This window comes from Sciurus vulgaris, assembly GCF_902686455.1.
Source record: "Sciurus vulgaris genome assembly, chromosome: 4".
NCBI classification, from domain to species: Eukaryota; Metazoa; Chordata; class Mammalia; order Rodentia; family Sciuridae; genus Sciurus; species Sciurus vulgaris.
The window spans coordinates 36932981-36943945 of record NC_136464.1 but is presented as its reverse complement, the minus strand read 5'-3'; positions in this window follow the sequence as shown (position 1 = coordinate 36943945).

The window sequence follows — 10965 nt, the reverse complement described above, 5'->3', positions numbered from 1 at the left end:
CATTTCATCCTCACAACAACCCCCAATAAGAAAACTGAACCTCTAAGTTAACAGCCACTCAGCTTAGGGTTGAAACCCAGGCAATCTGCCTGAAGAGCCCACATAGGCTACATGGCATCCCAGAGCCACTGTCCCCTTTAGTTATCAACTGTTATGTACTGTTTTTCCTGTATGCATCTGAAAGCAGTTGTCTTGGGAGCCATAAATTTGGTCAATTATCAAGATAATTCAACTGAAGTTAAGAGTTTTATTTCAATTTTCTGTTTCATTTTGACACTGAGGCTTTGGACATAAGCTAATGTCATTTAAGATAATTTAAATTAAATCCAACCTCTGTCATTGGTGGAGTTTGATTGGGAGGTAATCTAAAATGACAAAGGAGAGGTGTGTGTGTGTGTGTGTGTGTGTGTGTGTGTGAGAGAGAGAGAGAGAGAGAGGATTTTACAGTTCTAAATTTCTATTATTACAGAGATGATGGGAAAGAATAAGAAAAGGAGGAGAAATCAACGTGTTTTCTTATTAAATTGCTGCATATCTAAAGTACAGAAATATGGTTCTTTTGCAGGGGATGTGTTTAAAAAATGTCATTTCTAGAGGAAATGTGTTTTTCTAAGTGAAAATAGAGTTAATTCTCAATTTGAATTGCAAATCCTTCCAAAAGTAGAGTGGGAAGGAAGGAGAATTCTTTGCAGAAATGAGATCTTTCTGCTTTGTTTTATAGACACTTCTAGAGACAAGCTCTAAAAAAGAAATCATGATTATTTTTTAAAATTCAGGTATCCTTCTGATTTGAATATTTTAGATAAATCAAATAATTTTATACAATATCAACTTGAAAAAAAAAAAAAAAAGATAGTTGGCTGGGTGCAGTAGTGCACACCTGTAATCCCAGCAGCTAGGGAGGCTGAGGCAGGAGGATTGTGAGTTCAAAGCCAGCCTCAGCAAAAGCAAGATGCTAAGCAACTCAGTGAGACCCTGTCTGTAAATGAAAAATACAAAAAATAGGGCTGGGCATGTGGCTCAGTGGTTGAGTGTCCCTGAGTTCAATCTCCAGTACAACAACAACAACAACAACAACAACAACAAAAAGACAGTCATTACCTCTGGCTGGATTTTTGGAAGCACAAAATTTCAGGATGTGTTTTGCAAATGTGACTTTAGGAATCAGAGTTGTCTGTAGAACATAAACCACAGGATAGAGATAGGACTGAGAAGTGGGGAAGGACTGATGAGGTCACATTTTCTTGGCACAGGCTGAATAAGGTGCCAGGTGACATATTTCTTTGTCCTTCCACACTCTGCAGTGAGCATCATTATTTCTGATTTTCACATGAAAGTAACTGGAATTTGAGGAGATAAAGTGACTTAGTCCAAGTGGCCCAGCTGGTAATTAGTTATAAGATTAAATGTGGAAAAAATCAGGTAAGAGAATTGAGGCACGTATCGATGTGTCAGGGAGGGGACAGCCACTGGGGACATCTGGGAGGTGGATGTCTAGGACTCCATTAATGTAGATCCTCTAGCTGGAGGAGAGGTGGGTGGGAGGGGCCTTAGCTTGAGAGCCAGGTGGCTAGGCAGAGGGCAGGGTCCCTGGGAGATAGGGGGACCCAGGGCAGATGCTGGTTTGGGGAAGGGATGCTGAGGGTCCCTCTGGGCCTGTGGGACTCAGGACAACAGATGGAAGTGTTCACAGGCAGGTCTGCTCTGCTTCTGCTCCTAGAGACAGCCTGGGTGGAATGAGTGAGGTCAGCCAGGCACAGTGTGTAGAAAAAGAGAGGGGTACCTGTGTCCCTGGGAGGAGGGGACTGAGCCAGAGAGGGACAGGCCAGAGTGAAGGGCAGGAAGCTGGGGAGCCAGGATCAGAGGAACCGAGGGGAGGAGAGAGACTTTGTTGCTTTGTTTTTCTTAAGGCTTTTCACAGGTAACTCCAAAGGGCACAAAGCTTGATGTGCCAGAAAAAGAAAGAAAGCGTGAGAGAGAGAGATAGAGAAAGAGAGAGAGAGGGAGGGAGGGAGGGAGGGAGGGAGTGAGGAAAGGGGAGGGAGGGAGGGAGGAAAGAGGAGGGAGGGAGAGAGGGAGTGTATGAGCACAAGAGCTCCTGAGCTTGTGCGTGAGAGCACTATAAAAGGAAGCTGGGTCATTGAAAACAGGACATAATAATTGTATTTTGAGGAACCAGACTTTCATTATTAAAACAGACAAAGCTAAGATCTGCTTTGTGATCTCTTGTCCTCAGTCTTTTTCTTTTCTTTTCTTTCCTTTTCTTTTGTGACGGGGATTGAACCCAGGGGTGTTTAACCACTAAGCCACATCCCCAACCCTTTTTTTTTTTTATATATTTTACTTAGAGAAAGGGTCTTGCTGAGTTGCCTAGGGCCTTGCTGAGCTGCTGAGGCTGGCTTTGAACTCTCGATCCTCCTGACTCAGCCTTAGGTTGCCAGGATTACAGGCGTGCATCACCACACCTGGCTTGTGTCCGTGGTCTTGATGAACATGGTGGTCTTCTTGCCTGAATGAAGATATTGGAGCTGTAGAGAAGTAGGGCCAGTTTAGGTGAAGAAGCAGGGGGAGGGACTTGGATGGGTTTGACTGCAGCCTGGTTTGGGGAGGGGCCTGGGGTCATCCAGTCCCTAACACTCCATAGAGTCCTGTCTGGCACTTACCTGTCATCACAGCAGGGGAGTCTGGGAGGAAGGGCTGGTGGGGGCAATTCCCCTTGGCTGTCAGTCAATCCAGACTGTGCCTCCTGCATCCAGGGCCACACATTTGCTCCATGTGGCTTCCTCTGCCCCCCGGAAAGCAGTAGGAATGTGGAGTTCCACCCAAGTTCTGCTCGAGCATCTGGCAAGAGTTTTATGGGTTCCCTGATCTTGATCTTGGTAGTGGGGGGGCAGGGCTGGGGACAGGGCAGGTTTTGCAACTTCTTGAAGCACCTTCCTGCTCACATCTCTTGGATTGTGGTGGCTGTTCTTGGCTGTTGTGCAAACATGCAGGACACAGAACTGCTTCGGGGCATTGCATTTGTAACCCCACAAATATTCAGTCACCCCTCTTCATCACCTTTAAGCTTAACTCAGATGTCACTTGTTTAGGGAGTCCTCTCTGGCCACCCTATTTAAAATCACTTGCTTCTTCCCTTTACCGTCCCTCTGCCTGGTCCCTGCTCTGCTGTTCTCTGGAGCACTTTAGCACATGCTGTGTAGTTTCCTTTTTTATTTCATTTCCTATCTATCTTCCTCACTAAATATAAAGTCCTGGCGGACGAGGATTTATTTTTATTTTTGACACCATTCTGCCCCAGCACCTAGAACAGAGTGCATGGACCATTGTAAGTCTGCACAACATAACTGTTGAATGAAGCGTACACCTGGCAGGACACAGGCATCTCAGACAGACAGAGCGTGAGTCCCGAGCCTGCAGAAGGGAGCAGACTATGAGGAGCTGCTTTCACCAGCTGCATGCAGCTGGGTGGCTCTCCACCTCCCAGATGAGGACTGACTTGCCTGAAGTGGCCTGAGTGACACACAGGGAAACCTGAGAGGGTCACCACTGGGTCATGGATGGCAGAGGATTCACCAGGTTGAAAGTCTACTGGCCATGGAGATGGCCTTAGCCCTCTCCTTCCCAAGGACACTCTTTGTGGTGATTCAGCTCCTGTTCCAACCTTTTGGTTCATGTGACAATTAGGAATGGCTGGGAGGTCCTGAATTAGGGCAGCTTTACAGGCCAGGAAGAGGGGATGCCGGGTGAGTGGAGCTGAGCTCCGTGCCTTTCCTCATGGATGCAAGTCACTGTGGCACGAGGTGTGACAGCTCCCTGGATCACCATCCAGGCTGGTGACTTTAATGGCTGGAGTGAATGTATGAGTCTAATCAGTTAGACTCTCCGAAGGCAGATGGGCCTCTGTGAGAGGATGCTTCCCACCCTCAAGGTGAGAGAAAGGACAAGGAGGGGGAGGAGACAGGATTCAGAATGAGAGTGCTGTCCCGTGGAGACGGCGAGGCCTTGGCATGTCAACGCTTTCTGGATTATTATTACTTATTCCTGCCCCAGGCTCCAGAGAAGAGCGCGTACCTGAGGTTCTGCAGGAGCCTGCCCAGGGTCCAGCGCGGGGAGGAAGGAGCTGTTGTGGCTGAAGTGACCCTGGGGTCTGCCAAACCCAGATTTCCAGAATATATCCCAGGGTTAATGCACGCGGAAGCCACTCCACTCCCCCGTCTGCACAAATGTGCACTTCCTTCCTTTCTTCTCGCATCTGCACGGTTGCTGTTGTGGACTGGACTCCAAGACAGCCCCTAAGATTCCCGTCCCTGACATCCATGGCTTGTACTTGAATGGCAGAGGGGTTTGTGACTACAGTAGGCCGTCCCTCTTGTGACAAGCTTGCATTATATGATGAGAGGGATTTCATGGGTACCGTTAAGGTCCCTAAGTGGTTAAATTCGAGTTACTCAAAAGGGAAAGCATCCTGGTGGGCCTAAGTCAGTCAGGTGAGCTCTTAAAGGGGACTAGGCCCTTCCTGAAGGAAGAGATCAAGGGTGGGAGTGTGAGAGGTTTAAGGAAGGGGCAGACTTTAGGAGCTGAGAGAGCCCTGGTTAGCAGGTAGGAAGAACATGGAGGCCGCAATCATCCTACAGGACACCACTGAATTCTGCCAGGAATCTGAGTGATCCTGAAAGAGGATCCTGAGCTCCAAGTGGGAAGACAGCCCAGCAGATACCTTGATTCAGCCTGTGAGACACTGAGCAGAGGCCCCGGTGATGCTGTGCCTAGGCTTCTGACCTACAGCTGTGAGTTAGTGAAGGGGTGCTGTTTCAAGTCACTGAGGCACGTCTCCAGTCTATACTGCTTGTTGTGGTGTTGGGCTAGGTGCAGGGAACAGAGTGAGAAAGAGAGCAGACAGGGTCATACATGACCTCAAGGATCAGAGGACAGGGCCCATAGCCCAGTGATAGAAATGGGTGCCCTGGCTCTGTCTTTGGCCCCCAGTCCAGGCTGGACAAATAACTTAAGCTTCTGGTGTCTATTTTTTCCCATCTGCCAACCAAAGACCCAAGTAGTGCTACAAAGATTTGGGGATTAAATGGGATATGGAAGTGACAAGCCTGTTAATAGAGCAAGAGTGCAGTATACATTAGTTGGCATCAGTTAAGGTCCTAGTCTGAGACACAGGGGACTGGGGCAGATGGGCATTCCAGGCCAGATTCTACCCCCACCCCAGTGCTCTCAGGTGAGAGGAGGAGGCTGGGCATGTCTTGCTCCTGCTCATGAGCAAAGCCAGGGCTGAGGTGAGGGTGCTGAGTCCTGAGCCCCAGGTCTCTGTCCTGTCCCTGCTCCAAGCTGCCACTGCCTGGGTTCAGCAGACAAGGGACTCGGACGTTCCACACACGGTTTTCCTCCTTCATCTCTGACAGTGACTGTTCAGTGACAGTGCTGGACACAAAGGCATTGCTGAGAGCTTGGGGAAATGGAAGTTGGTTGCACTCTGTGCTCAAGACTCCATTCTGCTCAGCGTCTGGCTCAGCTCTGCTGCGAATGGGGGTGTGCAATTACTGGAAAAGGTTGGGCTGCTCCAAACCCCTAATTAATCTAAGTTTCCTTATTCATGTGGCAGAACTTGAGCTGCCTCTGATCACTTGGATGAAGAATACTTTGTTTTCTAATGTGGATGATGATGTAGGAAGTATAATTTGGTCCATTATTTTTGGAGGACAATCTTGACCTTAGGTATCAAAAGCCTTAAAATTATATATATGCTTTGACTCAGAGATTCAATCTTAGTTTTTGACCAAATGTTTAACAAGAAGGATGCTTACTGGAGAATACATTATAGAAAACATTGTAAATAACCTGCAGTTCACTGATGGGGAATTGGGGAAATTGTGGTACATCTGAACAACAGAGTACTATATAGTCATTAAAAATGATACCAAAGGCTAAAAACTCAGAAAGGTATTTATAGGATATTTATAGGATTTTAGTCAGTTTCAAAGCAATAAGAGTGAGGTCCTTCTGGAATCTGATGTCCTGGAGTAGAAACCCAGCACCACCATTTAATTGCTGAATGACATTGAACAAAGTACTCAACTTTTTTAAGGCTCGGTTTCTCCATCTATAAAATGGGAATAATAATGGCCTCATCACTCAGAGTCATTATGAACTTCAAAGGAGATATTTGTGTGAAGTGTGACGCATAACCTAGTGTACTTGCTTGATAAACATTGCTTTATGATGATCTCACATTTGCTTTTGAAAACATATAGAAAAGGTAGGGAAGAAATAAAAGCAAATGAAATGGTTCTTTCTGGGTGGTGGGATTGCAAGTGGATTTTTTTTGGTTGTTTGCTTTTTTTTTTTCAAAGTGCTCTATAATACATGTAAACATGACTTTTGTGAAACGAAAAAAGACTCACTAAGAATAAAGGAGGGAGAAGAAGGTGACTATAAATTGTCAAGGCCCTTAGGGGGGTTCAGATCTGCTTTTGGCTCTATTCCTTGGTGGGGTTGCTCTTGCTGAGGTTGGGCCCTGTGGGGAGACCCGCAGGAGGAGGGTCCTGCCACATTTGCTGCTCCCTGGGCTTCCTGCCCTGCTCCAGCCCCCAAAGCCCACAGATCAAGAGCCAGCAGATCAGGAAGGTGACCCATCTGAGGCCAGGAGAAATGTGGGCCCACTCACTAGTTTGCCTGCATCTTATCAGCATGGCGGCAGGAGGAGCTCATTAATGCCCCTCTACTTCTGTCCCAGTGTCTGTTCTGTCAGCCGGTTGTTCATTAGCATGTGCAGCAAACTCCTCAGTGCAAACAGAAGGGTCAAATGAGAACCAAACTGTTTCAATCTCCTTGAAGGGACAACAGGGGCCTTTCTTCAAGGTGACCGACAGGCGGGGGTGAGGGGTGGGGGCGTGCCAAGGTGGGGCTTTGAGGACTGGGGGAGGACCCTGGAGGGGCTGTCCTCAGCCGGAAGGTGAGGGAGGAGGGTGGGGCAGAAGGCGCTTTCCACTGCAGACTGCCCGGCTGTTGCTTAGGGACAACTGATAAGCCTTGGTGGGGAGGCAGCTGGAGTCACGCTGAGAAGACCGAGGGTGGGGAGCAGAGGGAGGGCTGCTGGAGTCTGTGCTGGGAGGCTGTGGGGAGGGAACTGGGAAGCCTGCTCTGGTGCAGTGAAGCCTGGTGGCTGCTGCGGCCTACACCCTTGCTCTGTCACAGGGGAGGAACTGACTAGGAAGACAGCTACCATAAGAAATTCTGAAGGAAAATAACTGATGCTAGGCAGCTTTTAAAAATTTATTAGGGGTGTGAGGGGTGGGGGGAGGGAAAAAAAATAACAGAATGAATCAAACAACATTGCCCTATGTAAATTTATGATTACACAAATGGTCTGCCTTGACTCCATGTACAAATAGAGAAACAACATGTATCCCATTTGTTTAAATAATAAAAAAAAAAAAAAAAAAAAAGAAATCCCTTCTTAAAAAAATTATTAGGTCTGTTTTTATTATTTTGAATGTTTACGTGAAAACAATTCATATACACTAAATGGCACATATGAGAGTCTGTAATTTTATGAATTTTGGGGGGTGGGGGTACTGGGGATTGAAGCCAAGGGAACTTTACTGCTGAGCCACATCCCCAGTCCTTTTTATTTTTTTTATTTTGAGTCAGGGTCTCACTAAGCTGTCAAGGGTCTCACTAACTTGACCAGGTTGGCTTCAAACTTGCAATCCTCCTGCCTTAGCCTCTTGAATCACTGGGGCTACAGGGGTGCCCCACCGCACCCAGTTTATGTCCTGAATTTTGACATTTGTGTTCACCTCTGAAACCATCACCACATCAAGATTGTGAAGACGTGTATTGCCCACAAATGTTTCCCTGTATTCTTTTGTAATTGTTCACTTCTGTTCCTTCCTGCTCCTTTGATGCACAGGAAACCACTGATCCGTAGAGTCACTTTAGATTGATTTGTATTTCTAGAATTTTATGTAAAAGGAATCATACAGTATACTCATTTATGTTGGTGACTTCCATTATAATTGTTTGGAGATTCGGGCCCTGTTATTGTGTGCATAACAACTTGTTCCTATTTATTGCCGAGCAGTCTTCCATAGTATGAATAGAATACAATTTGTTTACCTGTTCACCTGTGGAGGTTCCAGTTTTTGTAATGTAAGGTGCTATGGACATTCAGGTACAAGTCTTTGAATGGAGATGGAGATGCACTTTCACTTCTCTTAGATAAATGCTAAGTGGAATGGCTAGGTCATACAATAGGCATATTTTTAACTTCTGAAAAAAAAAAAAAAAAAAAACCCTATTCACCAAAGTAGTGCACTATTGACATTCCTACCAGCAGCATTTGAGGATTCTGCTTGCCCCACACCCTACCAGTACTTGGTATGGCCACTCATTTTGATTTTAGACATTTTAATATATGTGAAGTGGTATCTTGTTGTGGTTTTAATTTGTCTTCCCCTGATGACAAATGATGTCAAATATCTTGTATTTGGAGGTAGCAGAAGTTATTTGTTTCCTTCCTTCCTTCCTTCTTTTCTTTCTTCCTTCCTTCCTCCCTCTCTTTTTCTCTCCTTTTCTTTCTTCACAGTTCTGGGGATTGAACCCAGGGGAGTTTAATCACTGAGTCACATCCCCAACTCTTTTTATTTTTTATTTTGAGACAGGATCCACTGAGTCGCTTAGGGCCTCACTAAGTTGCTGAGGCGGATCCTCCTGTATCAACCTCATGAGCATAAATTGTCCAGCGCCAGTTTTGAAAAGACTATCCTTTCTGCACTGAATTGTCTTTGCTCTCTTGTCAAAAGTTGTCCATGCATGAATGGGTCTCATTTTTAGACTCTGTTCTTTTGATCTACTTGTCTATTTTTACACCAATACCACGCTGTCTAAAGAAGGGTAGTTTTATAAGAAGCCTTGGAATCAGGTAGTGAAGTTCTCCAACATTGCTTTTATTTTTTCAAAGTTGCTTCAGTTATTTTAGGTCCTTTGTATTTCTGTACTACCTTTAGAATCATCTTTTCAATTTCTATGAAATCCTACTGGGCTAGGAGTGGTGGTGCATAACTTGTAATCCCAACAGCTCAGGAGGCTGAGGCAGGAGGCTTGCAAGTTCAAAGTCAGCCTTAGCAATTTAGTGAAGCCATAGCAACTTAGCAAGGCCCTGTCTTAAAAAAAAAAAAAAAATTCCTACTGGGATTTTGATTGAGATTATATTGGATCTATACAATGGATCCTATAAGTAGATCTCCTCAGATTATACCAATTTGAGGAGCAGGGATATCTTAACGCTTCTGAGTCTTCTAAGAATATGGGATATCCCTCCATTTTTTGTTTCTCTCGGAATGTTTTAGTATTTTGGGCTCATAGTCCTTGTGTGTCTTTCATCAGATTAATCCCTAAGTAGTCATTTCTTATGTTAATGATGTTGTTTTAACTTCAGCCTCTGATTGTTCATTGCTAGCACATAAAAATAGAATCAAAAAAATTTTTTTGTACACTGATTTTGTATTCTGCAATATAGATGGTTATGTCGTCTGCGAGTAAAGATTTTTTTTACTTTCTTTCAATCAGTATGTTTTTCTTCTTTTCTTTCTTCTTTTTTTTGGTCTCAGTACAATGTTGAATGGAAACAGGAAGAAAAGAACATCTTGCCTTGTTCTATGTCTTGGATTGACAGCATTAGTCTTTAATTAAGAATTAAGTTTTCTGAGGGTTGTGATAAATGCCCTTTATCCTTTATCACATTGAGGAGGTTTTTGTTTTTTTTTTCTTTCTACAACTGGGAATAGATGCAACCCAGGGCTTCACACATTCCAGGCAAGGGCTCTACCACTGAGCTATGTCCCCAGCTCTCTAAAAATTCATTTTTGCTTTTATTATTTGTTTTCTGTGTTTTGTTTTGTTGTTGTTAAAGATTGGCTTCTGATCTGATCTTTATTCTACTTTTTCCCTTCGAATTTCATTCACTTTGCTTTTTCTAGCTTCCTACTGAGAAGCTGAGGCAATTAATTCCAGAACTTCCCATTTATCTAAGTAGGTGTTTTAGTGCTATAAATTTTCCTCTAATACTGTTTTAGCTGCAAACCACAAAATTTGATATCCTATGTTTTCATTTCCCTTCAAAATGTGTTTCTATTTTCCTTTGTACTTTTTTTTTTTTTTTTAACATGGGTTACTTAGAAGTATATTAATTTCAAATACTTGGAGGATTTTTCAGATATCTTTCTTTTACTGATTTATATTTTAATTCTATTGCAGTAAGAGAATGTATTTTATTTAACTTGAATTCTTTCAAATTTATTGAGTTTTGTTATATATGAATCCAGCCTATCTTTATCTGAGAAAATAGATACACAGTTTGATATCATTTTCTTTCTGCCTGATGGACTTCCTTTACTATTTCAAGTAGTGTACAGCTGCTATGATTTTGTTCTTTCAGTTTTTGTATATCTGGTAAAGTATTTTGTGCTTGTTTTCAAAAGATAGTTTTACCAAGTAAAAAATTTACATCATATTTTTTTTCTTTTGGTACTCTAAAGGTAGTACTTTACTGCCTTATTATTTATTATTATTATTTTTTGCATTTTGCATTGCTTCTGGATAGAAATCTATTGTTATCCTTCTGTTTTTCTGTACTTACTATTGTTGTTGGTTTTCTGATGCTTTTAAGTTTTTTCGCTTTATCACCGATTGTCAACAATTTGGTTATGATGTACATTTGTGAATTTGTCTATTTCTCTATTTTTTTTCAGTTTTGCTTTATGATTTTTGGAAGCTGTTATTAGGTATATATACATTTAGGAATCATATTTTCCTGAATGATTGCTTCCTTTGTCATTAGAAATGTCTCTCTTGTAAACTCTGTCTTAAGGCCTATTTTGTGTTTTATTAATATATTTTCTCCAGATTTCTTATGCTCTTTCCATAAGTCTTTTATTTTCAAACTTTGTCTTC